Raw genomic sequence first — 27,088 nt, 5'->3', positions numbered from 1 at the left:
TGTATTACTCACTTTGGTTTACCTGGAGGCAGCAAAACTGAATAGTTTTCCTGAGTGCACATGAGTAGGAAAAAATGCAATGAGGAGTTGCCCAGAGATCGCTAGTGAGGTGCTTTGCCACTACTGCCCTGCACTTAAGCAATTGTGAGGGTTCTCTGTTTTCTGACTTCCAAAACAAGAGAAGGAGCTGAAGACACAGTTTCATAGACTTTTCGGCTCTTTATTGTCCTCTCCCCCGTTAGTACGTTGCTGAGCTTAGGGCAAGTGCTCAATAATAGCTTGCTGAATTAGTGTTGTTTCTGATCCTTTCAGATCCACGCCGCATTTTGAGCCCGACCTGGGCAGGCGGTCCAAGACCAGTTTTCTGCCGGGGGCGGAGCTTCGGGCGGCCAGCGCGCGCCGAGGGAGCGGGGCGGAGCTTGCCGCCGGTGGAGGGCGGGGTCTGCGCGGGGCATCCCCCGGGCTGAGCTGCGCAGCGGGTGCGGAGGGCGGGCGACCGGCGTCCGGGGGCGGGTGGGGGGCTGTGAGGCTGGCAGGGGTGGGCGGGCGCGCAGCCGCCGACCCTTGGTGGTCTCTTGGGTTGGGGACCCTTCCCTGGGAGTCGGCCTGGGTCCCGGCGGGGCGGGCGTTGCTGGGAGGCGGAGGGGAGCGCGGCCGCGAGTCCTGCGTGATCGCGAGCATGTGTGCGTGCGCGTGTTTATCTGAGGCGCGTGCGGCTGCCACCCCTGCCTAGTCCTCTTCCTGGTGCCACTGGCTAACTAGGGTGGGAAACCGGCGCTACAGGCGGCACACCTGTCCCGGAGCTGGCCCGCTCCTCCCCGCCGAGTCGGCGCCCCCAGAACGCGCCCTCTCCCAGTCCTCACAAAGGGGACTAGTCCGGCCCCCGGCCCTGGCGGTGAGGGAGCGCTGTGGGGGCGCGCTGCCTTCTGCCTGGAAGTGTTGGGCCGGTGGTGGGAGAGCCTCAGGCTTGAACAACATGATTTTAAAGCACGTGTCTGTCTGTCGTTTTTTACTTTTAGGGTTTTGGCCAAATTGGGCGAGGGCACAAAATAACCACTTACCCCTTCTCACCGAGGAAGAGCGGGAGAAAGGGTAAGTAAGGAATGGTCAGGGGTGGAAGGAGCTAGGACTTCATCCTGAGAGCGAGAGAGAAGGGCTAGATGTCCAGAACTGCTCCTGGTGAACTTGGGCCCAGATTCTACCTTTTCGTTGGGAACTGGAGGACCCACCTTCAAAGTCACAGGCCCCAAGCCCCGGACTGTTTTCAGGCCCACACAGTCTTATAGAGTTGCCTGGGAGTTTAACAGCTTGGGCATATGGATCCCTTTTAGCCGCTTGACCCGATAGAAAACTGCCCTTCCCCTTTACCTGTTTTTACCTTGGGACGTTGGTCCTCTCTAGTTGTCTGTCTCCGGCCCCTATCTTATTAGCCAGCTTTTCTGACTAATCCCTGAGACCATAGCACTAAAGAATCCAGGTCCTGTTTGATAGTGAACAGTAACCCCCCTAGGGATGTTTACATTTTAAAAGGGGACTCCTGAAGAGATCCTTTAGGACCTCGAAGCATAAAGTTAGTAACAAGATTACAAGTGTTGGAGTTCTTTGGGATCTTCTCTCAAGCTTACAGAAGAAGATGTTTTGAGGGGAGAGAGATGACCAGGCTGGGCCTTTTTCTGTGGACTTTTCACTCTTGGTACCTCCTCGCAAGCATTCCATTCACTTTTGAAAAGTTGCCAAAAAGGACACAAGTCCTCTGAGGTTGCCTGTGATTTTCAGTGTGGTCTATTTCATTGGTTCTTCTGACTTTTCTATCACTTCTTTAATACACTGCTTCCCTTTCCCCTGTATGGTGAAATGAGACACAGCTCCTCTCACAAGGTTGGGAACTCCTTATGCATCTTATATGTCACATATAAATAACCGTTTTAGATTAGTTGAAATTCAGATTAGCTACAAGCAGGAATGTAGTAAACCACATTCTTGCATTCTTACACAGGAAAAGTAGAATTGCTCTCTGTGATAGGCTGCCTATTCTGATACTGGCTGCCTGTGTTCTGAACGTGCCTATGTGTTTGTGCTCAAGTGATAGGTGACCACATAATTTACTTTATGGAAAACCAGGAAGTGATTGTTTATTGATAATGGGTTCCTTCATTGATTCAATAGCTAATTCTCTCTTTCTTACCATGTGCTGAGCACTTTTATCAGCACTTTGATAAAAGTAGGATGGTGAGAATTATGAGATTGTATTGGAGATGGCTGTTTTGGGGCAGGCCTTTCACCAGTTTTGTGGATTTTCTCAATAGTTACATGTTAATGTACAAGACTTTCCTTGTACTACTGATCATAGTGGTTTGCAGGTCTATACAGCGTAGTGGGAGAATAGAATTATTATTCCGCCTTTCTAGTACTTTCAGTAATAAACTTACAAGGATGACTGACCTTGGTGATTTGTGTCCTATAATGAATAATGTTATAGTCGTTTTCCAGTGTACGAGTATAATAATTAGATGAGGATAACTTTTGTAGTTGTTCTATAAGAAGAACCTAATATTAGGAATCATGGAGGGTGTAAAGGATGATGTGCTTAGAAAAATAAATACGAAAGTAGACCATTAACTTGCATGGGTTTCTGTGCATTTAGTCTCGTTTAAAAAATCTAAGCTAGAATAGTTCTTTGTCTTTTTCTGGTTATAAGAGTAATGAAAAGTCAAAAAAAATTACTTAGAATTAAATCTGGGCTGGATATAAAAGGCAAAAAGTTTCCTATGAGTCCACTCTCAGATGACCACTTAACAATTTGATACTTATTTCTTCAACTTTTTGTTCCATATATACACATACTAAATATGCAGCTTAAATATATGTTAAACATGTATACATCTTAACTGTGTATTATATATGGAACATGTGGGACATAATACATGTTTATATATATACATTTCACTGTTATTTGATAAAATTGTAAATTTCTTTCTTTTTCTCCTTCTTGGCTATTTACCACCCCTCCTCACTCCACCCCAAAACTTCTACAGTAGCATGACTTTTACAGTCTTTTGGACATGAGCTTGATTTCTGGCTCTTATTTTATTAGCTTTGTCACTTTGGGCCATTAAAATTTCTCTGCTGCTTGATTTCTTATCCGTCAAAACAGAACAAAGAGTATATATAAAAGAATGTGTGAAAAAACAGTGCCTGGCATATAAGTACTTACTTTTAAATTTCCCTCCCTGTTTTTCTATGTGGTTACCCATTACTTTCTTACGATCTTCCTTTTGATTGTGGAAAGCCATGTAGTGCCCAACTTTCCTATAGCTGTTAAGCCTCCCTGGGATTTGCTTTTCACAGGGGATCACCTGGTGTATCTGATCCTAGAATTTCTGGGACAAGGACTGACACCTGATGTGGCCTTATCAGATCATTCCACAGCCCTGGATAAAGTGTGTCAGCTTGAAAAATGAAGGGAAAGAATTTCTATAATGTGTTTAAAAAGCCCTGACACTGTTCTTAAAGTGAGAAAGACATACTACAGTATTTAGCGGAGTACTTAAACTTAGGATTTCCATTTTGGAAATGTCTTTAGTTTATAAGAATTACAATAAAAATGCTGATGTTTCATGTCCAAACTGTCATGATTTTGCCAAGTTGTGGATTTAATATACACCTTAGCTGTGTATTTAGTATATCTAATACTGCTCTGGAAACTGAGAAAGACAAGTTCACAGACATCTGATTTCACACTAGACATCTGGTTTCACTTTACTGAGGAGTACGTTTTGTCAGTAGATTACAGGCATATCAACTGTACTGCTGTAGTTTGTGGCATTCTCTCATAAGCTGTGGCCTGTAGTGTTTAGTATGATGTTTTATTCAAATGACAGCCCACCGAAAATGAGCACCTGGTCAGATAAGCACATTTCTCACAGGTTTCTTGTAGTGTCATCGTTCTTACAAGTTAACAAGGCAAAATCATTCTATCCTTGGTGGTTTTTTAATTTTTTTGTGGAAGCAAGAAAATATTCTTAAAGAAAAGCCTTACTTAAGAACCCATTGTATTCCACCAGTTCATTTTCAAGTCTATTGTTTGTAAAGTTGACAATGTACTTATAGGAATAAATAGCATTTAGATTTCCAGATCAGAACCCCAGGAAATCTAGTACTTACTTTCCTAAAGGTAGTAAGGAAAGTTTTTTAAACTCATTGTGTGCCTGTTATATATTAGTGGTACTGTAGACTCTAATCAACATGTATAATATTGTTTTGGAGGCAAATGTTTCCTGAGTGCTAACCTAGAATGGCTGGACCACGTCTCCCTCCATTTTGAGGTAGTGAGGGGCATAGAAAAAGCTCTGGAAGTTGTCATTCTTAGGTTTTCAGGCAGGGCCTGTCATTGCTTAGCTGTTGACCTTGGACACAAATTCCTCATCTGTAAGTGGGATAATTACTCATGATTACTGTGAAATTCAGTGAGTTAGTGTAATGTGGCACAGAATCTGCCATAAAATAAATTCTCAGTAAATAGTTGTTTCATTTTTCCTCAAAGTCCTAGACACAAGAACAAAGATACCTTCCTACCCCTTGCCCTGGCATCCAGATTAAGCCACTGGCCTGGACCTGTGGCTCCATTGGAGGGGAACTACTCATGGCATTGGGGATTTGGTAGTGGGGACTCAGAAGGGGTCATGCAGAATAATGACAAAAGAGAGGGATTGTGAACTGAGAGAAAGGTGGCAGTCTTTTGCTCAGTCCATGAATTTAGGTCAATGAATTACTTGGTTCCTATAAGGAACCATCTTGTTCTCTGGCTTCTCTGTTGATCTTTGTCAACTGTTCCACTGGAAACTCTTACCTTCTTAATGTCTACTTAGTCCAAAAATAAGTTTTTTTCTTTGTCATCTTTATACTACCTGAATGACCGTATTTTTCTATTTTTTTAATGTTTAGGACTTAGTAATGGATATCTGTACTACAGTAACAGATGTCCGTACTAAAGATGTCTGTACTTTCTTAAGATCTGGTGTTTTTTTTTCTGTACTCAAAGTCCAGTTGATTTTCATGTTCTTTCATTGGCTCATACCTTATTCATTAACCTCGCCTCTCCTTTTTTATTATATCTATCTGCATTGAACTATTAATGTACATGGAACTAGTGACTGTGTGAATTGAACTAGTGAGGAGGATATAAAGATGAAAAGTCGTCTTTGACCAAGGATCTTATAGTCTATAGGACTACAGATATCTTGACCAATAGTTCAAATACTGTATGCTGTTTGCTATAACAGAGGTAGGTACAAGTGCAAATGAAATCTAGCAAGAGCTCTTGATCTCCGCCTGGAATACCAGGGAAGGGTTTTAGTAGTGGTTGTGTTTGAGCTGAGACTTGAAAACTGAGTAGGAGTGGGCATGTTGACAAGCAGAAGAAAGCATTTCTAGGTAAAGCTAACAGCAAGAGTAGTTGTGTGGCATTACGAGAACATAGTGTGTACTGGGAACTATATGTAGGTCAGTTATATTAGAGTGTGAAGGACAAGGTCAGGAGTGAAAGGAGATGAAACTGGATAGCCAGTTCAGGGTACACTTCCTATACCATGTGTAGTAGTGAGCCACTGAAGAATTGTGAGTGTCATGGAAGATCACTGAAAGCAGTGTGTTGGGTAGATTCAGGGTAGAGTGGGGTTGGGTGTGGGGACATGGCAAGATTGGAAGCTTTCAAGGACAGTACATTAGTATGGATAAGAGAGGTTGAAAGCTTAGATAAGGGTGGAAGTAGTGGGAATAGAGAAGTGAGAATGTTTAGGAAAAGTAAGATGAGGGAGAATTTGCTGGTCTTTGGACTGTTTGAATGTGAAAGATCTGGGAGAGTGAGAATGTTAGAATGCTTCCTAGGTTTCTGGGTCATGAGTGGGAAAAGAGAAGAGGAAGAAGGTATGAGGGAGAAGAGAATGAGTTCGCCTTTGGACCTGTGTTTAACATGCTCGCAGGGCATATCATTGGCAAGTGTGAGATGTCTAGAAGGCGGTTGGATATAGGATCCTGGAACATCACAAGAGATTGCGAAGGCTGGAGAAACAGATTTGTGTGTTCTTACTATATGGAGAGTAACTGAAGTCATAGGTATGGATAAAAGTGCTTAGAGGAATTGTATAGCAAGAGAAGAGAAAAGGGCTAAAAATAAGTCTTAGAGAATGTAAAAATTTAAAGGAGAAACCATGAAAGAGAAAGATGTAAAGATGCTGAAGGAGAGCGGCCATTAAGTATGATGATGATTGTAAAGTGTCTGTTAGAAGTCATTGGTTTCATTGTAGTGGTGGAGGTAAAGCTATCGTGCTGTGGGTAAAGGAGTGAATAGGAGATGAGGCTAAATAGGGGCTGGACATGAGAATAGAGAGTAGATATGCTTGGGTCCCTCTTAGGAGATAATTGTTCTTCAGTCAGGATATTTACTTAATACATTTTATTGTGTATATGTAAGGAAAATAACATGTTATGGAATACGTGTAAATAGTAAAATGGTTACCGTAGTGAGACATAGTAACATTCATCATCTTACATAGTTATCCATTTTTGTGTGTATGACAAGAGTAGCTAAAATCTACTCATTTAGCAAAAGTCAGGAATACAATATAGTATTATATAGTACTGATGCTGTACATGAGATCCCAGACTCTTTCATTGTACATAGCTGCTACTTTGTGTCCTTTGACCTACATCTCAATTTCCTTCCCCCTCCCCTGGGATCACTGTTTTATTCTCCATCTCTATATGTGCACATATTAGAATCCCCTAGAGAACTTTTAAAAATTCCGACTGATATCTTACAAGGTTGCGGTTTCATTTTCTTTGGGTATATATATATACGGAAGAGGGATTGCTAATTGGTACAAAATAGAAGTAATGGTAGTTCTATTTTTAATTTCTTTAGGAGCCTCCCTACTTTTTCCATAATGGTTATACCAATAGTATACAAGGGTTCTCTTTTCTCCACACCCTCGCCAACACTTATCTCTTGTTTTATTTGGTAGTAGCCATGTTGATGGGTGTGAATATATGGAAACAACCCAACTGTCCAACAAAAGACAAACAGAAAAAGAAACTGCAGTACATATATAAAATGGAATATTATTCAGCTTTAAAAAAGAAATAGATCCTGCTGTTTGCCACAAGATAGATAAACCTAGGGGACATTATGCTAAGTGAAATAAGCCAAATGCAGAAAGAAAAATATTGTATTATCTCACATGTGGAATCTAAAAAAAAGTCAAATACATAGTGAAATCATATCACTGCTTCAGATTTTATTTTTTGAGAGAGAAACAACGTGTGTATGCTGTGAGTTAGAAACACCATAGAAAGGGAGGTGTTGCAAATACAGTTGCCTGTATTCTTGATTCCTTGCTTGTCATATTTTTTTTGTGAATGAAGATTAGGTTGTTTCTTTGTTTGCCTACTCCTTCCCGGCTTGCAAAATTCATATCTGACCCCAATTGTCAGATATGAATTTTAAATGTCCTGTCTACTCTATTCTTTCCTGCCCCACAGTTCACTGCTGGCTTGCTCTCACTACGTCTGGCCTTTTTGCATATTATTCTCTAACCTAATCCAGTTGTGCGTAAAAACTCCATTTTCCTTCATTAAAAGTTGAAAAATTTCACAGTAGTGTCTGCTAGGAGAATGGAGGAAATAATGATAACAAACATAAAAATCATTCAGCATAGCTAACACGTATTAATATCTGCTATGGTTAAGGCCCTGGATACAAAGATATACATGGCAGGAAGGATGAGTAACATAGGGATCTGATCTTAATGCATTTATGCCTAGTGCTCCATTATTGGAACGCTAAACTAGTGGGAGTTATTTATATCCTACTTCTCAAGGTCATCGCCAAGGCCTGATTTTTCACACAAAAAATTTGCAACCTCCAGCATAAATGGGTTAAGGAGCCCTCAGGGCAGTGAGAGAAATGGATATATAAATAAAGCAACACACCGGGTGCGGTGGCTCACAAAGTATTACAGTACTTTGTGAGCCAAGGTGGGTGGATCACCAGAGGTCAGGAGTTCGAGACTAGCCTGGCCAACATGGCAAAACCCCATCTCTACTAAAAATGCAAAAATTAGTCAGGTGTGCTGGCATGTAGCTGTAATCCCAGAGGCTGAGGCAGGAGAATGACTTGAACCCAGGAGGCGGAGGTTGCAGTGAGCCGAGAATGTGGCACTGCACTCCAGCCTGGGTGACAGAGCAAGACTCCATCTCAAAAAATAATAATAATAATCATAAAATAAAAATAAATAAATAAAGCAATGCTTTGAGGGGCAATATGTGCTATGATAGAGTTAGAGTTCAAGGTTAGATAGATGCAAAAAAATGGACTTCATTATTTTTGTGATCCTGAAAGTCTCACAGAAGGTGATACCTGAGGTATAGCTTGAGATATGGCATGGTAAGGTTCAGGGAGTAAGATTAGGGGAATAAAATATTCCTTAATGGCCCCATGATAGCAGCAGAAGGGGCTTGGGTTTCTTATCTTCCCTTTCTTCTTGTTCTGCGTTGATTTTATTGCAAGATATTTTTGTCTTTGAGGGAGTTCTTAGGGGGTTAATATGTTTCAGGTTACATATAGACGTATCAGCATTTTCTCCCTTGTGATATAAACTTTCTGTGAATTTACCAACACTGGTTTATTATATATTAGACAGCTAACACAAACCAGTGCAATTAAATCAAGTATCTGGGGGATGAGGTCCAGGCAGTGATATTTTCAAAGCATCTTAGGTGTCCTCATGGCAGTCAGGGTGGAGAACCACTGGGCTAAATCATGGCTTAGAAGAAAAGGCTGGGATTTGGAGCTAAAAAATTGTAGATTAGATTCTTGAATTCCTTTTAATAGTTACGTATCCTTAGTTAAGTTACTCAGACTTCTCTAAGGCCATCGTTGCAAAATAGAATGGTAGTATACCCGTCCTGCCTACCTGTTTTGCAAAGTTATATGGCTCAAAAGAGGAGATTTGTGTGAAGGAACATTATATGCAGATGTGATTATAACAATAAAATGTTCTCTTAACCTTCTCCACAAGTGGACAGGCTTAAGAGCTGGCTATCTTGTCCTGTAAGATAGGAACTACTTTATGGATTTTGATTTAATATTTTACCATCACGAGCATTTTGATGATATATTTTACTACATTTGTGTAATGCCACAAGGTTGAAGACCTAAAGCCAAAATGCAGAACCTTAAAGAAATAGCAGTTGAGCATTTCCTGTCTGACATATTCTAATTGTTTAAAATTACACAGATGCTTATTGTAATTAAGATTAAGTGTGTAGTCTCAGTGTCAGTAATATTTTAGTATTAAAATTCTCTAAATGTGTTAAGTGTTTATTTTCATGATATGCACATTAAAAATAGCCATTTTCCAGAAAATAGTAACAACTCCACAGAGCACAATGGAGCACCACAAATGCACTTATTTTGTAGATTCCCATTATATTCATTAAGAATACAGGGACATATACTGTGTCTCTGTACTGTAGGAAGCCTGACATACTAGTATCAGTCATATGATCATGTAGGAATGATCATCCTCACAGTATTATACCTTATTTTGATTGAGAAGAAGGTGGTATTGTTTAATGACAAATTGAACCTAAAGCCTAAAGACTGGGTTCCAGATCTGTTTTCTCTACACATTCCTGTGTGATAATTGGTAAATTAACCTCTCTGAGCCTCATGTGTAAAATTGGGTTCTCTGTTGTTTTGTAACATGAAAAACTTAGTGGCTGAAAACAACAATAATTGTTATCTCACGGTTGCTGTGGGTCAGCAATTTGAGGGGCCTTGCTTGGGTCTCTGGAGGTTGCTGTTAGATATCAGTAGGAGTGGAAATTTTATAGAAGCATCACTGGAGCTAAAAGATTCACTTCCAAGGTGGCTTACTCACTTGGCTGGCCAGTTGGTGTTGGCAGGTTTGTTCCTTTCCACAATGGGCTTGCCGTGGGACTATTCTCACGAGATGGCAGATGACTTTCCCGAGATTCAAGCCACCAAAGTAGAAACTGCAGTGCCCTTTATGACTTACCTGTGGAAGTCATACACCATCATTTCAGATGTATTCAATTGGTTCCACAGACCAGCCCTGATTCAGTATGGGAGGGGATTACACAAGGACATGAGGCAAGGATCATTGCGGACTGTCTTGTGAGGGTAGGCTCCCTGAGAGGATAACAGTCTCTACCTGACATAGGATTGCTTTGAGTTTCATTGTAAGCATTTATGTGAGAGTCCTTTGTAAACCATTAAAGCAGCATATAAATGTGTTATAGAAGTGATGGTGGCTCACACCTGTAATCCTAGCACTTTGGGAGGCCGAGGCAGGTGGATCACTTGAGGTCAGGAGTTCGAGAACAGCCTGGCCAACATGGTGAAACTCTGTTTCTACTAAAAATACAAAAATTAGCTGGGTGTGGTGATACATGCCTGTGATCCCAGCTCCTCAGGAGGCTGAGGCAGGAGGATCTCTTGAACCCTGGAGGAGGACGTTGCAGTGAGCAGAGATTGTGCCCCTGCACTCCAGGCTGGGTGACAGAGTGAGACTCTGTCTCAAAACAAAACAAAACAAAACAAAGTGATGCTATTCTTTTTGACCAGTAAAACTGAATGGAAGTTGAATTATTTTGCTTTGTGCCATGTTAGCATTATGACACACTTTGCTCCAAATCCTTTCCTGCTTTCTTCTTTAAAATCATGTTATATCTTTATCTGTTTTTTTTTTTTTGGGACGGAGTCTCGCTCTGTCACCCAGGCTGGAGTGCAGTGGCGCGATCTCGGCTCACTGCAAGCTCCGCCTCCCCGGTTCACTCCATTCTCCTGCCTCAGCCTCTCCTAGTAGCTGGGACTACAGGCACCCGCCATCACGCCCAGCTAATTTTTTTTATTTTTAGTAGAGATGGAGTTTACACCGTGGTCTCGATCTCCTGACCTCATGATCCGCCCGCCTCGGCCTCCCAAAGTATTTGGACTCTTTGTTAGTTGCTTAGCCTGGCTTCCTCACTGATGACCAAAGCAAGCAAGTGACCACACACACACACACACACACACACCCCTCTAACAGTCATACCTAACATACCTAACAGTCATACCTAACATACTATTTGTTACTAAACATGTAGTATGTTTTTGGTAATACATAGTATGTTAGGTATAACTTTCAGAATCTCATTGAACTCCTGCCCAGTTTGGTAACACATAGTATGTTCTTGACTTCTTAGATTAAGAATACCCAGAATATAAAAGTGTACAACTTTCTTTCAGGCAATAAATCATGAAAATTTAATATTTGTACTTTTTTCCAAGTTATTCTGAGACATAGGTCTTTGTCACACACACTTTTATATATCTTTCCTTTGAAAAATATAGCATTTACAGTCAACTTTTGAAAAATCACTTGCTTGTCGCTGGGGGACACGTTGTAAACAGACTATCAAGTTCTAGTTTCGGAATTGTATACAGCAAAGACTTTTTTTAAAGAAGGGAAATGTTTGTAATGTCATCATGTTTTGTATTTTAGGATAATTTCATTTCATGTGATTTTCCCGTTATGTAAACCAATAAACAAATTCGTATCAACTCAGGATTCTTTTCTCCTTGTTGCTGCAGATTTTCTCCTGCAGATTTATCTGCTGACTTCCCTCTTTAGGAGTTCTTTGCTTCCTTAGCCCTGCTACCTGTCTTCTCCATCTCTTGTTTGTACTTGATTCCTTCCCTGTCTTTGGACTCAGTATACTGATGACCAATAGAGGATAAGCAGGCTACAGCAGGCAGAGCAGATGTTGTGAGGAGCAATGTGTGTGTAAATAAGAGCTGTGCAGAAGGTTAGCATTGACAGCCAAGGATGCTTTCTACTAAATAGTTAACAGAGGACCTGTGAACTAATAATTGATAGGAGAAGATTAAGATTGCCACAGATATTTTGCCTTATTTAAAATAGACTATTTTTTAGGGTCATTTTTGGTTCACAGTAAAATTGAATGGAAGGTACAGAGATATCCCATTTACTCCCTGCCCTCACACATGCATAGCCTCTCCTGCATGATCAACATCGCCCACCAGAATGGTACGTTTGCTACAATTGATGAAACTACACGGACACATCATTATCCCCCAAAGTTCATAGTTTACATTAGGGTTCATTCTTGGTGTAGTGCATTTTGTGGGGTTGGACAAATGTATAATGCCATGTATGTACCCTTATAGTATACAGAGTATTTTCACTGCCTAAAAATCTTGGGTTCTGCTTATTCATCCCTCCCTTCTCCTAACCCCTGGTAACTTCTGGTCTTTTCACTGTCTCCAGTGTTTTTGCCTTTTCCATAATGTCATAGAGTTAGAATCTATGTATATATAGTATGTAGCCTTTTTGGCCTTTATTTTTAGTTTTATTGGTATTGCAGATTATTTACTAAGGATCTTGGTATTTTTCCAGGAGCTTATTTGTTTAATAGTTGCTTGAATAAGAGTTTTTTTTAGTGTCAGATTTAAATACTGAATAATTATTATGTAGTTTTGTTAAATATTAGTAACTAGCACTGTTATTATGTGAGGGTGGTTTGAATCAGTTTATAAATGAATTAGCTTGTGCTTTTTATGAGTCTCAACTATGTTTTTTTTTTTTTTTTGACAGAGTCTCGCTCTGTCATCCAGGCTGTAGTGCTATGACGTGATCTTGGCTCACCGCAACTTCTGCCTCCCAAGTTCAAGTGATTTTGTTGCCTCAGCCTCCCAAGTAGCTGGGATTGCAGGCATGTGTTACCATGTCCAGCTAATTTTTGTATTTTTAGTAGAGATGGGGTCTCACTATATTGGCCAGGCTAGTCTCGAACTCCTGACCTCAGATGATCCACCCGCCTAGGCCTCCCAAAGTGCCGGGATTACAGGTGTGAGCCACCACACGTGGCCAGAGTCTTACTATTTCTCATGTTTAAGAGACATCCTGTAGTCTGAGTATGTGGATTATGACAACATATTAGAAGATTTTTTGAGACCTGTCTGATATATATGACTACATTATGCCAGTACTCTAAACATTCAGTCAAAAATTCTATCTTAAAACTTAAAAATAGGCTTTAAATATAAATATCCAGATATTAAAGTGGTGATATATAGTGAAAAGGACATGTAAGATCTTTATTCAGGTGCTAGCTCTGTTATTACCTATGTGAACATGAACAAGTCACTTTTTGTCTGTGAACTTCATTTTCCTTCTGGGAAAATAGAGATATCACATACTTCATAGGTTATTTTTGAGGACTTTATAAGCTGTTTGTAAGAATCCTATGTGAATTTAAACTCAGAGAAAAGCGAGGAATTTTTCGGTTAATGAGTCAGACTTGGTTACTATCATAGACTTAAATTTTTTTGTTTTGAAGATTAATAGTAAAGAAGGGAAATAATGATTTGGGGCTAACAAGTCAATACTGCCGAAAAGATGGTTATTTAGGAGCATCTGAGAAAAAAATGACTGTATTTTTTGCTGAAAATGTCTCACTGATTAAGCCTTCTTTTGTCTTCTTCTGAAAGGTATACCCCTTGGGATATTCTCATTATGTGCTTGGGTCTTAATCATATCTATTACCTAGTTGTCAGCTGGAGATGTTAGTCTTCCTTTCAAAAGCATAAGTTATATTGCCACATTTTTGGATAGTGTCAGAGGCACATTATTTCCTGTTCGTAGGAAGAAAACGCTAGATTCTAAAGCACTTATGACCAGTCTCTGTATGGGTTAAGCCACGAGGGCAAGGTAGAATTAGATGGAAAGATTCTTGGGAAGAGAATAGAAATAGCCTTGTAAAGTTAAATTCCTGAGGGAGGTGTTGTATTAAATACAATTCTAGTTTCAATCAAAATGTCCCTATAGTTTAAAATACTTAGAGAAAAATGGTAAGTGACATGATAATGAATTAAAATTATATAAAAAAACTATACACTTCTGAGTTTGAGAATGGTTGATGGTGATTACTTCGAGATAAAGGTGTAATTGTCATCTCCTGTTAGTACCATTGACATGCTTATTATATTGTAATATCAACTTTTTGTATTTATACTAATTTACTTTCTTCTGTTAACTTCAAAGTGTATCATATATCTAAAGACAGAATGGTGGAATATCCTATGACAAAAGATGTAAGAATGACTGTTCAACCGCTAACCCCTAAAGTAGACGTGGGGAATCAAAAAGGAATTGTCACCAGCAAATAAGAAATAGTACAGACAATTCCTGTTAGGTGTTACCTGATTTATGATATTGAGAATGGGGAGAAGAAAACTTTAAAAGCATTCTAGAGAAGGATGCCAGTCAAACAAACTTTATTTTTTGAATGTATTTGTTTGGAAGAACTTTTCTTTTTGTAGCAAGCACATAGAAGGTCAGTTTAGAGGATTGAATTGGGTGACAAGATAGATAATATTCTCTCCCTGAAACTGGTTTCTCACTACCCAGGCTAAACGTGGGGAAATTCAGTGGTCATAACATTTCATGAATTCTTTCTGGACATTTAATGTCATCTGTTGAAAGCAGGATAGGCCAGGTGCAGTGGCTCACACCTGTAATCCCAGCACTTTGTGAGGCTGAGGCAGGAGGATCACTTGAGTCTGGGAGTTTGAGACCAGCGTGAACAACATGGTGAAACCCTGTGTCTCCCAAAAATACAAAAAATTAGCTGGACGTGGTGATGTGTGCCTCTGGTCCCAGCTCCTTGGGAGGCTGAGGTGGGAGGAGTGTTTGAGACTGGGAGGCAGAGGTTGCAGTGAGCCGTGATCATGCCACTGTGCACCAGCCTGGGCAACAAAGTGAGACCCTGTCTCAAAAAAAAAAAAAAATTAGACGGTGTGGTGGTGCCCATGGGTAGTCCCAGCTACTCAGGAGGCTGAGACAGGGGAGTCGCTTGAGCCCAGGAGTTTGAGACTGCAGTGAGCCATAATCACACCACTGCACTCCAGCCTGGGCGACAGAACAAGGCCCTGTGTCCCCCCGCAAAAAAAAAAAAAAAAAAAAATACATAATTAAAAAAACAAGCCAAAAAGGAGGATAAAAGGGCAGGTATGACAGTTTGTTTAGCATACAGTGGAGAAGTAAGAGTACAGTTGTTGAGTGAACTGCATGAATTTGGGCCCATACTTGTCCGTTTTGGATTTTATGATACAGTGGTGAGAATCAACTATGATTTTTTATTATTAGAGGTCTCATATTTAACTTAGTCTGATTGTCTGGTTGTTTAAATTGACTTGCAACAATGATTGTTCCAAGCCCTTAGTCAAGGAAGTAGAGCAGCACATTACCTTATTTCACCTTTCTGTAGCATTCTATTCCACAGTGGTTTAAAATCCACTTATTGAATAAATAAGAGTATATTTGATATTTGAATCAGTTTCAACTCTGTTCACTGAAGTGCTGGTTAAACTCAAGATTGCAGTCAGTGGTCTTTGTAAAATTCTTCTCTGACCAGCATTGTGCTGCTTAAAATGCTTCTGTGGCTTCTAGTTGCCCTTAGATTAAGAAAAACTTACTAAAATTGGCCTAAAAGACCTATCCTACCTGGCTCTGCTTGCCTCTTCAGCTTTTTCTCTTTTCCACTCCAACATTGGCGTTCTGTACCCCAATGAGACTAGTTTATAGACAATAAGTTCTTGTTACCTGGGCCCTTGTTTCATTTTTAAAATTTGGATCATATCCTCATTTTTTCAGATACAATTTAACGTTTAGTGGCCTCTATAAATTTTCCTTGCTGTGTGCTACTATATCACAAAATTCACTGAATTTGCTTATTTGTAAATATAATGCAGTAGGCTCTCACGAAATAATTTTTGAATCAAGGTGATCTTGAGTGATTAGGGAGAGAGCAGAGACATCAACTTGAATTGACCTTTGAAGGAAGGGAAGAACATTCAAAATAAGGAATATAGTTTGAACAAAGACATAGTGGAAGTACTTTTGTTCCTAAATTTAAGAATTAAGAAAACATAGTATACCAAAAAGCAAAGAAAAACTAGGAAAAAATGTTTGCAATTCATATCATAGGAAGACAGCTGATTTCATAAATATATAAAGAGTACAGACAACTCAATGGGAAGAAGACCAACAATTGGATAGAAAAATGGACAAAGATACAAAGAGTATTAATATTTCATAATAAGAGAAATGCAAAATTAAAACTCTAATGAGATGCCTTTTTTTAAAACCTAATTGGCAAAGAAACAAATTTTGAAAACACAATGTGTCATTGAGGGTATAGGGAACTAGGCAAGTGTGATCATTGCTAATGGGAGTATGGATTTGTGCAGTTTTCATTAAGATCAGTTTGGAAAATTTGAAATATATATAGCATTTAAGTTTTCTACTAGATTGTATCCTATAGATCCTGTAATTGTGTGAAATAATATATATTTAAGGATACTCTTGGCAATGACTGGAAACAAATGCCCATCCTTAGGGGACTGGATCAATAAATTATAGTATATATAATGAAATATTTAAGTTGTTAAAAATAAGGCAGTTTATATATACTGAAATGTAATAATCTTCAGGATATAGTCAGTCAAAAAGGAAAATGCAGAACAATGAATAGATTATTTTGGAGGAGACTTAAGAAATGTATTTTCTTATATATGCATAGAATATTTCTGGAGGGAATTATAAGAAGATGAAAAATGCCTCTGGGGATTGGAACTTGGTAGCTGAAGAACAGGGATGGAGGTTATTTTCCATTGTATTCCTCTTTTGGGTATTTTAAATTTTGTATTAGGTAAAAAATAAAAACAAAGAAGAAATATATTCAACTCAAAATGTACTTCTGCATTACATATAGCCAACTCTGAGAAATTAGGGAATAGAGAAATGAATTTAAAAAGAATCCTGTGGTTCATGTATCTGATAAGGGGTTACTGTCCACAGTATATCATTTGAGAGGCTAGGGCCAGTGGATCACCTGAGTTCAGGAGTTCAAGACCAGCCTGGCCAACATGGTGAAACCCTGTCTCTACTAAAAATACAAAAAGTTAGCTGGGAATGGTGGCCTGTAATCCCAGCTACTCGGGAGGCTGAGGCAGGAGAATTGCTTGAACCTGGGAGGCAGAGGTTGCGGTGAGCTGAGATTGCGCCACTGCACTCCAGCTGGGTGACAGAGCAAGATTCTGTCTCAAAAAACTCCGAACATCTCAACAAGAAAAAACAAGATTAAAACATGGGCAAATGGTTTGAATTGACATTTCTCCAAAGAAAATATACAAATGGCCAATGAGATGCTCAACGTCATTAATCATTAGGGAAATGTATATCAAAGCCCTAGTGAAATTGTGTCTCACATCCATTAGGATGACTCCTGTGGAGTTTTTTGGAAGCGTCTATGGGCAGAGCTGACCAACCTGTTCTTTCTATTTTTTAAAAAAAATTAATATTAAAAAATATAATTGTACTAGTTTTGTCTTAATATTGTAAAATATGTTGTCCTTTTGTTCTGCTGCTCTGAGAGTATGTGTGTGTGTGAGTCTGACTTCTGGATGCAGATATTTTGTTCTTGATGTTGTCTTATTCTGCTTCTGTCAATATAAGAGAGAGGATTGGGGTTTTTGTCTTAGTTTGGGTTTTGGTCTTTTTTCTACTTTGTCTCACTTTTGTTTTATTTGGGGTATAAACCATTCTCAGGGATCCTTTAATTTTCCGCTTGTTTTGTTTCTTGCCATGCTGATTCTGCTTCATTCTTAGGGTAGCCAGTTACCTTCCTTCCCTCATGAAAAAAAAAAGCCAGTATACTTTATTTTTATACGTGTTGAATATAAACCTCCCCTCCTCAGCTGCTTTTCTCTCACCTTATTTTGCTGCTCTGTTACAGTAAGCCTGAGTTCTATTTGTCCTCTGCTACAAAGGCCACCTTTTCAATTTTTCCCAGTCAATGGAATAGGACATGTCTTGAATACAAAAAGCAGATGACATATTATTCCAAAGGTAAATGTGTACATATAAATTCATTGGGCCTTACTGATTTTCTCTGTGATAGGTGAGGTATCTAATTTAGTTGCTTTGTTGATGTTTTACACTTTTATCTCTTCATTCAGTAACTTTGCTCTTTCTCTCTTTGCATTAAAGAAATATGAACTGAATTCATAGAGTCAGTAGGAGCCATACTTAATTTTTTAAAATTATACTTTAAGTTCTAGGGTACATGTACACAATGTGCAGGTTTGTTACATGTGTATACATGTGCCATGTTGGTGTGCTACACCCATTAACTCATCATTTACATTAGGTATATCTCCTAATGCTATCCCTCCCCCATCCCCCCACCCCACGACAGGGCCCGGTGTGTGATGTTCCCCACCCTGTGTCCAAGTGTTCTCATTGTTCAATTCCCACCTATGAGTGAGAACATGTGGTGTTTGGTTTCTGTCCTTGGGATAGTTTGGTCAGAATGATGGGTTTCCAGCTTTATCCATGTCCCTACAAAGGACATAAACTCATCCTTTTTTAGAGCCATACTTAATTTTAAGTATAGAATTTGTCCTTCAGCTAGGTATTATGTTGGTTACTTTATTTCCTTGATCTCTTTTTCTTCCTAATTCTCAGGTATTAAAGCTATAAGATGGACACTGTCCACACCTTTTAATGATTCTGAGTTCATTTGTTTTGCTAATTTTTTTCTCCTGCTAGGACATGTGCGGAAAAAAGTCTGAGGAAAAGTATTTTCTGTTCAGCTTCTTTTGGAAATGCTTTAAATAGTCAAAGGAGAATGAAAGGTGTATTCTTAAGGATTGCTATTTGATTATGGAATAAAAAAGATTTTGAGTAGTAGTTTATCTGAAGCGTGATTCTCTCTTGGAAAATCTAACATCCTATTAGTGTTGATTTACATATTTTTTACTTTTAACAAAGATGTGATTGGATCAGAAAATATAAAGGCTATACATTTGCTCTCATATAAAATTTAATTTTAGGGTAATATGATCTTCTAGCTAATTTTTATCTTTGTTTAAAGTATTTTTGACTGAGGATTCTGGTTGGTTAGAAGCCATGCTGTTGAGGCCAGTACATTGGGGATTAATCAAGAGTGGTCTTGCTGGCTTACAGAGAAGGCTTATCTCATTTCTTTGCCCAATACATGTTTTTGTTCTCAAGCAAACTAATATAGGGAAATTGGTGTCAGGGGAGGGATTTGTTATACTAGCAGTCCCTACCAGGTACAGGAGGTGACTAGTCCAGTGGTTAACATCAGCTTTGTATTTGAAAAGTAGAGCACACTAATATGGTTATGAATGTTTTAATAGATAGATGATGAACTACTGCAGAAAAAGTAGTAGTTTAAAATTAATTGCAGTTTTGGTTTAAAAATGTGGTTGACTTTGTTCTGTATTTGCTTTTATATTTGCTGAAAGTATTACACATAAAGATTATCCTTTAAGTACTGTAAAATGTTTTTCTAGTATTAAGTAAATGATTGTGGAAAATGTTATATTTGAAAGGTCATGTTGATTTTCTGGCATTTCCAGTTTTACATTTTGTGTATACAGTTGGATTGCTTTAGTTTCTAGTCGAGTGTTAGAAGATCCAGGTAATAAATGTAGAAGATAAATTGCAAAAGGGCAAAATTTTTTAGAATGCGCATATATTTTATGTTTCTTTTGTTTCAACAGTGAAATTTCAAATTCTAAGAGGCAATTGAGAGTGCTGAAAGGACAGCAAGATAATAAGGACCTTCAGTAATTGTGAAGTTTAAAGACAACCCTGATAATATTTTTTATTAATTGATGTTCCATATAGACTTTGTACTTTTCTTCCTTTTCTACCCCTTCTCCATTTGAATGAGACTTGAACATTTACCTTTTACATAGTGGATTGAATTAATTGTGTATTCAGAACACTTTTGCAAATAAGTAGTATCTGAATGCTGCAGTAGCAGTTATGAAATCAATAACTCATCGTGCCCTGTGTTTTATTGGGAGTGTTGAATATTTATTGGGAATTATGAATAACTGGAGGCAGTGTAGCATAGTGCTTAAATACATAGTTTACAGGGTCAAATAATCTGGATTCAGCTCTGCTATTTACTGTTTCTTTGACCTTGGGAAGATTCCTTAAGCACTCTGAGCATCAGTTTATATCTTTTAAAATGGGGATAAAAATAAGGTTAATGTAGAGATTAAATGAGGTAATTAAAATAACAATGTTCAATATTACTATGTTTAACACAGTGATATAAAATTTTAATCAACACAAAATGAATATTCTCTACTAGACTGAGGTTTTTATTTTATTAGTTTTACAATAAAAATATTTAGCTTTTTTCTTTTCCCAATTAATGCTTCATTCAGAGTTTGTAGATTTTTTATCATAATTTATGGAGGAGTAATATTGACTGATTTTTGTGAATGGCTAATCACTCTATTAAAAATGAAACAAAACCTTACTATACCATTAGCCAAATATTTTTATATTTTATATTTGATAATCTAATATTTGTACTGAGGTTAATATCCAAAATATAAGAAAATGTTGATATGATTTTGGCTGAGGAAAACTAACCTTTAAGTATTTCTTGGAGGATTCTGTTTCCTATGTCTCACTTTTATTTTTAAAACTCACCTTTCATCAGGGATTTTATTATGGCTGGTTTTGCTTAACATGTATGAAAAGGTGAAATTTTCACTATTCTTTTTAATTACTTGGATAACAGTTGGTTAGGGACAGGTCTTTTTAGGTGATATGCCTAGTCTTTCTTGCAGAACAAAGCTACATTAGATTCTGAGAAACTTTATTTTTCAAAACTGGTAGATATTAATTTAAATTGCATCAAATCTCTATATGGCTCATATATTTTTATCTAGCTCATATATTCCCTAAAACCTATCAAAATTGTTACTGAATTTTCTTTCTAAGCCATTTATTGTCACAGTCATTGTGAAACTCCCTAATATCATTTGATGTTGATGAGACAATAAAAATAAGTTTCTTATAAAATAGGAGAGATCAGATTATTCTCAAGGCTACTAAGCTGCTGTTTAAGATGAAAACAACCTTTCTAGTGACCAGTATAAAAATAATTTAGTTTTATTTACTATTATTGGTGCTTATTTGCAAATAAGCCATAACTTATCTTTGCTGCTGAAAGCAGGAATATATTAGAAGCTTCCCTAAATGAGTGTCTTTTCCCATATTACCCTACTACCCACTTGTGTTTATTAAATGAACACAGGCATGACGTAAAGATCAGACAAGAAATTTAGCAGTGTTGTCTTTAGAAGTGTAAATAATTTCATGAGTATGTTGACCTTGTAGCAGAAGTCAGAAATGGCCTTTGACCATGGGTGTAGTGATGATGATAATGGGACATATCATGGAAGATAATTAATTTTAGTACTGCGAGGGAGGGGCCATTCTGATATTGGAGGGTAAAGGCCTGAAGTTAAAATCATAGAATCGTAGATAATTGGAGCTAAGGTCATCTATTCAAATTGCTTACTCATTGGCATAGCTAAGACTTGAATCCAAATCTTATTTCTGACTTGGTATAAAGCATAGCAGGAACAGAAAACACTTAGCCCTAGAACAGAGTGGGCACTTGGTCTTTGGGAGGGACACATGCATGGAGAGGTAGTATCAGATGAGTTGCATGGCTGTCAACACAGCCTGATCTGGCCGCTTATTTTCTCCATTACTCTCCTGACTGGCATTTAAATGAGTGGAATGTGGTCTGACACAACCATATGAAACTATCAACACTGTAAATGGGTGGTAATATAAACCATATCTACAATTAAACAAACAGTCAAGATACATTTATTAAGCATCTGTAAATGGTTAGCAAAATTCTAAGAATTTTAGGATGCATAGAAAAGAGTGAGACATGACCTATGTATACCCTTTAGGGGCTTACAACTTAGTTGGGGAGTTACCTATAAAACAGTAACTAACACTCTTGGGTGCCAAATGAAGGTGTGGCTAGTGAATGCCAGAGGAGTTTGGAAGTGGAAGAGGACCTTATAGGTTACAGTGCTAATATAGGGTTTCCCAGAGACATGAAAATCAAGTTTGGTTGCTTCTCACCTCATTAGATCTTATGAATAATTTTATGTGTTCAGCTGTAAAGGTTTTGGATTCACTTAACTTGTTACAGAGCCTGGACTTGATTGCAAGTGTTTCCCTGACTTCAGTCAAGTGCCATACCACAATTGCACAATGTTGTGCACAGGTTGGCAGGAGTTTTCTGTTGGAAGAAGCCCATTTTTGCTTATCAGTCTTCATTGTGTTCACCAGCAGATCAAATTCACCCCACTGGTCTTCTGGATGTTTTATGATGGAGCACCCCCAGTTTCAGTTACCCGGAGCCCCTTTTGTTTCTGGATTGGCAAAATAGCTAAAATTATTAATTAAATATGAGTTTGGTGGATCTTTTCCTTTAAGGTGATCTTTCTACTAAGAAACTATTAAAGTGAGGTGGGGTATTTCTTTACAGTATATGAAACATAGCAGCAGCTGGCATTTACAGTGGGCTTCTGTTGTTCAATTAGATTATTTTGGTGTTCTGTTATGAATCATTAACTTGAAGATTGGTACATAAATAATGCCATTAAAAATAATAAGTAAATTTAGAAATAGCTGCATCAGAGAATAAATATACTTATCAAAAACCCATTTTGTTTTCCCTCTACCTGGATATTTCTGTATTCAAATGGTATTTCTCATTTTAGCACAAAGAAAGGCCGATAAACCTGACAGTTGAATTTAGTCTAACCAAGAAATACGAAATACATTAGAGCTTGAATTATATAGTGCAAACCTCAATCCACTGCTGATTCTTTAAGGCAGTGTTTTTTAACCTTTTTCTTTTTTTCTTTTATTCTTATTTTAATGTAGTGAACCCTTCTTCAAAGAAAATCTTGGTTGGAATTCCATTATTGAAAAAAAAAAAAGAAACAGATAAAAAGCAGAGTGGCTCTGATTGAGGCAGCTCAGAACTCTGTTCACTTAGCACCTGCTCCCCCTGGCCCTTGAGACTCCAGGGAATCATTAGGAGACCATGAAGCACAGACCGAAAAATAATTGCTTTGAAAGAAAATCTAACTAAACACTTCCTAAAAATCAGCTGTTAATTGGGAAAAAAATTCTTTTTTTTTTTTTTGAGACAGAGTCTTGCTCTGTCGCCCGGGCTGGAGTGTAGTGGCGCAATCTCAGCTCACTGCAAGCTCTGCCTCCTGGGTTCATGCCATTCTCCTGCCTCAGCCTCTCCTAGTAGCTGGGACTACAGGCGCCCCCCACCACGCCCGGCTAATTTTTTGTATTTTAGTAGAGACGGGGTTTCACCATGGTCTCGATCTCCTGACCTCGTGATCCGCCCGCCTCGGCCTCCCAAAGTGCTGGGATTACAAGCGTGAGCCACCGTGCCCGGCCAAGGGAAAAAAATTCTTAATGCCTTATAGTTGGGTGGATTATGAAAGTTACTTGATCCTTCTTATCCATCTTTACTGCTTTTGGACAAGAGTGTTGTGTTATGATTTATTGAAGAAAAAAACACACAGAAGTCAACTTCCTGAAGTTCAATATACAGATATATATGTAATAATCGACGTATGTTCTTTCTTTCTTTCTTTTTCTTTTTTTTTTTTTTTTTTTTTTTTTTTGTGAGATGGAGTCTTGTTCTGTTGCCGAGGCTGGAGTGCAGTGGCATGATCTCTGCTCACGGCAAACTCTGTCTCTCAGGTTCAAGCAATTCTCTTCTCCTGCCTTAGCCTCCTGAGTAGCTGGGACTACAGGCATGTGCCACCACACCTGGCTAATTTTTGTATTTTTAGTAGAGACGGGGTTTCACCATGTTGGCCAGGCTGGTCTTGAACATCCTGACCTTGTGATCTGCCCACCTCGGCCTCCCAAAATTCTGGGATTACAGGCGTGAGCCACTGTGCCCAGCCTTTTTTTTTTTTTTATGAGCCAAGGTCTCATTGCTCTGTCACCCAGGCTGGAGTGCAGTGGTGTGATCACAGGTCACTGCAGTCTCGATCTCCTTGGCTCAGGTGATCCTCCCACCTCAGCCTCCTGAGTAGCTGGGAGCACAGGCATGTGCCACCATGACTGGCTATGTTAAATTTTTTTTTTTTTTTGGTAGAGACAGGGTCTTCCTATGCTGCTCAGGTTGGTTTCAAACTCTTGAGCTCAAGTGATCCTCCTGCCTTGGCATCCAAAGTGCTGGGATTACAGGCATGAACCACTGTGCCCAGCCCACATATTTCTTTCTGTGTATATTTATACTTACAGCGTAAGTATAATTTCTTTTAAAAACCACTTTCTCCATAAGTATCTTCAACTGTGAAGTAAAACTATCAGGTTAGAGATGGAGATAAGTCATTTGTGTGTACATACAGCGCACACACAAACACACACACACACACACATACAATATATGGCATGTGGTTGTGCCGTGCTGTTCAATCAAGGCCTTCAGAACTTATATCACATTCTTAGTATGATGTAGTTTATATGGACAGCTAAGTGGTTTATTAATTTCTTCAATGAAACTGTATTGAACACTAAGCACTTAAGTGCAAAGCACTGAAGTGTAGTAGTGAACAAGTGTTTCTGCCTGCACAGAACTCACAGCTAATTGGGGTAAGGATGAGAAAATCAGGTGTGATAAATGCTGTGCTAGGGGGAGCATAGAGTTTTATGGGAACACATAGGAAGGGAATGTAAGTCAGATTTGGAGAGTCAGAGTGGACTTCCTGATAGTGACATCTAAGCTAACCTGAAGGATGGGTAAAGCTGGCCAAAACGAAGAGGTAGGAAGAGTGATGTAGACAGAATGGACATGTATAAGGGCCCAGAGACAAGTAAAAGTGTGGCATATTCTAGAAATTATATGGAGGTGGGTTTGGTTGAAGCATGATATGCTATGAAAGAGAGGAACTGGCCAGGCACAGTGGCTGGTACCTGTAATCCCAGCACTTTGGGAAGGTGGGTAAATCACTTGAGCTCAGGAGTTTGAGATTAGCCTGGGAAACATGGTGAAACTCCATCTCTACAAAAGATACAAAAATTAGCCAGGCGTGGTGGCACATACCTGTGGTTCCCGCTACTTGGGAGGCTGAAGTGGGAGGATTGCTTGTGCCTGGGAGGCAGAGGTTGCAGTGAGCTGAGGTCACAGCTTGATATTATGCTATAGAAAATGAGGAGTTATTGAACGATTTAAATTAAGAGAAAGTTAGGATGATTTCTATTTTTTCATGAACGCTCACTTTGGCTCACTACCATGTTGACCTTTGGGCAGCTGTTTGGATGATAGAGTCATTCTTTGAAAGTAGAAGAACCAAAGAGTATAGAATCCTGTGTAGTTTGTCTTTCCATAACATCCGCAATTGCCTCTATCCTTTATAAATCCATCTTTCTTCATTTTATTTTTATGGCCCTCTTAGCCTTATCACAAGGCTGGAATAATTCCAAAGAACAATGCTTAATGTTCAATATCTATACAGACACTACACAGAAACGTCTTTACTCTTTCAGTATAGAAACTGATATGATGCCTGGCACTTAGCAGATATTCAATAAATGTTTATTGATATGAAAGGGGTAAATACCAAAAGAAGAGATGTTGATTCAATTTTTTTTTTTTTAGTAAGATTTCTCTGCTTTTCCTAACATGTCCTTTAGATGCAGACAATTTCAACGTCAGCTGTTTCTTAACAAACTTACAAGGGTACAACCATTGTATAATAATAGTACTACTAATGATAATTAGTAAAACATTGTACATTTTAAATAGTCTTCAAAGTCACAAGCTTTTTGCTTTACTAGTGGATCTCAAATTCAATTAACAGTTGGATATGCAGATATAATATTCAAAGAATAGTGAACAGCTTTAACTCATTTCAACGATTATTCTTTGGAAATTAGTGTAGAAGGATAATTTATAAATTAAAAAATTTTTTTATATGTGCAAGGGAACTTCTTTTCCAACATATTTTTGAGAATGATCATAAAGGGGACTTATTTTAAAACAATATTTTAGGCAGTGGCTCACGCCTGTAATCCCAGCACTTCTGGAGGCTGAGGCTGGTGGACAGCTTGAATTCAGGAGTTTGAGACCAGCCTGGGCAACATGGTGAAACTCCATCTCTACAAAAAATACAAAAAATTAGCCAGGCCTGGTGGTGTGCATCTGTGGTCCCAGCTATTGGGAGGCAGAAGTGGGAGGATCACTTGAGCCTGCAAATTGAGGCTGCAGTGAGCCTTGATCATGCCACTGCACTCAGGTGTGGGCAACAGAGGGAGACCTTGTTTCAAGAAAACCCCCAAAAACAACAAAAAACAACCCCACACCAATATTGCATATTTTATTTAACTTAGTAGTTTGTATCATTTTTTTCATGGTATTACTTAAATAAAATGAAATTACCTGATTTACCTTTTGAAGCTAAAACCCATATTTTAAAGTATTGCTTAGATTCAGAAAATTAGCAAATTCAAAGCTGTTTTTCCAGTAGTTTAAACTCATTACTGACTTTATTTAATAAGTAATCAAATTTTTTTCATATTTAGCCAGTGGGATCACCAGGCAAGCTCTTGTCTCCTTTTGATGTACTTCCATCTTTTTTCTAAGCACTTCTTAGTGGCCAAAGAAAATGTTTCAGACTCATCTTAAACCTTCCCTACCACAGCCCCAGAATCAACCTTTTCTCTGAAGAGTGCTGATTCTTTGGAGTAGGGAATGGTATTAGACCCTAAGAATTGAGTACTACATATACTTATTGCTACTTCTATATGGTTTTGCTTCCAGGGCCCCACAGCATTCTTCCCTGATTCCTGCTGTGTATTTTTATCTCCCTTTTCCCACAGTCAGCACTGTTCTCCCAACTCATTTGCTCAGTCCTACAATGTGTCTTAAGTAGTTTCACAATTGTTTCTCTTATTGTTTGCATTCGCCACCCCCCAACTTCCCAACCCAAATACCACCCATAGTATTTGACTGTATACCCTTGGGTTGGGTATAATCAAATAACTGTGTCCAAAAGTTAATTGGATTAGTCCCTTTTCCTCCCCCACCATAGTTGATG

At 38.6% G+C, this 27,088-nt stretch overlaps 1 protein-coding gene across 16 annotated transcripts in view; it reads left to right on the top strand.

The window, feature by feature from the left end:
- Positions 1-390: 390 nt before the first annotated feature.
- The window catches only part of IMMP2L (inner mitochondrial membrane peptidase subunit 2), an 886,329-nt gene continuing 859,631 nt past the window's right edge, over positions 391-27,088 (top strand). For 12 of the 16 annotated variants that reach the window (XR_010121573.1, XM_063642124.1, XM_055283714.2 and 9 more), the window contains exons 1-2: positions 430-479; positions 1,020-1,092. The gene's annotated coding sequence lies outside the window, so the exon portion shown is untranslated. Of the gene's footprint in view, positions 480-501; positions 896-1,019; positions 1,093-27,088 lie in introns of those variants that run through there. The other 4 variants (XM_063642126.1, XM_063642125.1, XM_055283713.2 and 1 more) reach the window with 3 other exon arrangements.

Source organism: Symphalangus syndactylus, chromosome 6, assembly GCF_028878055.3.
Source record: "Symphalangus syndactylus isolate Jambi chromosome 6, NHGRI_mSymSyn1-v2.1_pri, whole genome shotgun sequence".
Taxonomy (NCBI): domain Eukaryota; kingdom Metazoa; phylum Chordata; class Mammalia; order Primates; family Hylobatidae; genus Symphalangus; species Symphalangus syndactylus.
The sequence above is the reverse complement of the archived record's forward strand: the minus strand, read 5'-3'. Positions and strand labels throughout refer to the sequence as shown.